A 1,992-nucleotide genomic window follows, 5' to 3' on the forward strand; every position below is an offset into this window, starting at 1 on the left:
CGCAAAACGTCATTAATCCAACCCAGGTTGGTGCAAACCCGGTCGGGCCGAAAACGCTATTAGTAAACATGTTAGCACATGTTACGAGATGTGGAGTGCGTTTTGGGTTGCTTAGTAGACAATCATAAAAATGTTTGCAAAATTGTCGTTATGCTGAACGCAACCACGTTTTTGTAAAAAAGTAGTCAACGTTACTGGTTAAATAACCACTATATAGTGCCTATCGAGCGCTTGCTGCCCTATGACTCCTATTAACTGTACCGTAATGTCAAACTGCTGTTTTCAACACAGTTATAGTAAGTCTGTGGTAAGTAGTAATTCTATTGACTAGATTAACTAAGAATAATTATTATTTACATTGGCTTTGTTTCCATATTCACTGTTAGTACTGATCTATGGCACAAGTGATGTACACTATAGATTTTCAGTATTGGCAGTGAACATCATAACACAAGCAACGATATTCTATTACTACTGTTATATACAATATATACAAGTATTTACAAGTTCCTAAATTAGTCAATAAGTTAATTATTATTTTTGGGTACACAAGACCCTATTGTATAAACTTCCCTCATGTGCCTTATCCTGCCTCAAATTCTTTTATAAGAAATTATAGACAGTCCTTAATTTATATTGCAAATTGGAATTAACAAGGTACAAACGGCAAATTGGCTAGTACTGGAGATGTACAGGTGCTATTGCAGAGTTATGAATGTAGTCATTTCAATCATTATCACAGATTTATGATAGATCAAGCAGAACTGCTGAGGCTAAATGAGATCGAATATGATTGAGATCATTTTACCAATCCACATTCAATCACAATTCAACCACAACTTACATGATCCTGAGATGCTGGACTGAAGAGTCACTTTTGTGATCCAGGATTCCAATTTGCGTCCTTATGTAAATTAAACCTATTAAAAACCTTATTGATTATATAATTTATTCGTTAATATAAATTACTTGTATATTTTTTTTTTAGACAATGGCCAATATTCAGTCGGTCAGAAGACAGTTTTAAGTAATGTCTTATAATGGTTTTTGGTTGTCAGCCGTCGATATTACTTAAAACTGTCCTGTAAGATTCGATTATGAATACCACCCAAGTCTGTTTTTTAAGAAAACTTTTTTTTAACTCTTTGGTTTACTAGCTGTGAAACGCAGTTTAATTTTGTACTTTGTATCAGTCTATATACACTATTGAATAAAGATTTTTATAATTAAACTATGTTGACCTATTCTAACTTACCAGATTAGGAACAGGAAGCGTTTTCTTCACCAGTATCAGACTACTAGAGGCGTTTTCTCGTTACCCAGAAGCTACCATAACTAAGGCTATTTTCGTCTTCAGGGATCAGAAGATCGCCTTAGCATGGTTGCTTCTGGTTGCGCAACGAAAAAACGCCACAGATCCTGTACCTCTAGTATGAGGATCCGAAATGCTCATCTATATTCTATTCTTATATAGGAATTGTATCGAAAACAAGTGCTTTCGGGAACTGAAGAATCATTCGCATTACTAATTTGATTTCCGAATTCGATGAAGACAAATTTGATAATAAGTTCTATTTAAAGGCGAAGAATTAAAGTTATGCAATTTGCTAAAATTTTATAAATCAATTAACATAGGCATAATATAACTTTGACAATTAATTTAAATAATCGCTTAAATACAAAGTGATAGACATCACGTGGCTGATAATTAAACTAAAGTTTAACTTGCGAGCGCTATACTTACGTACCACAATCACATGTTCATACAAAGGATACGTGATATCATTTCATCCTTGTCATCAAACATTAAACAAAGATGAGATGATATGATTACGCGAACATTGCAAACGTGTGTTAAGTGGAACATACCTCTAGTGCGTATATAACAAAAAATAGGTTTGAATGTGGTAAGTTTATTATTAATATATACAATAAAATACACACAGAAAGAGAGAGAGAGAGAGATGCCTGAGTAAAGTCTGCGGCACACGA

At 33.7% G+C, this 1,992-nt stretch overlaps 1 long non-coding RNA gene across 1 annotated transcript; it reads left to right on the top strand.

The window, feature by feature from the left end:
- The first annotated feature begins 61 nt into the window (after window positions 1-61).
- Window positions 62-1,105, top strand: LOC108762872 (uncharacterized). The gene is made up of 3 exons (XR_001940198.1): window positions 62-307; window positions 743-909; window positions 989-1,105. It is a non-coding gene; the product is annotated as an uncharacterized LOC108762872 (long non-coding RNA).
- The last annotated feature ends 887 nt before the right edge of the window (window positions 1,106-1,992 follow it).

The sequence above is a fragment of the Trachymyrmex cornetzi genome, unplaced genomic scaffold, assembly GCF_001594075.2.
Source record: "Trachymyrmex cornetzi isolate Tcor2-1 unplaced genomic scaffold, Tcor1.1 scaffold325, whole genome shotgun sequence".
Taxonomy (NCBI): Eukaryota; Metazoa; Arthropoda; class Insecta; order Hymenoptera; family Formicidae; genus Trachymyrmex; species Trachymyrmex cornetzi.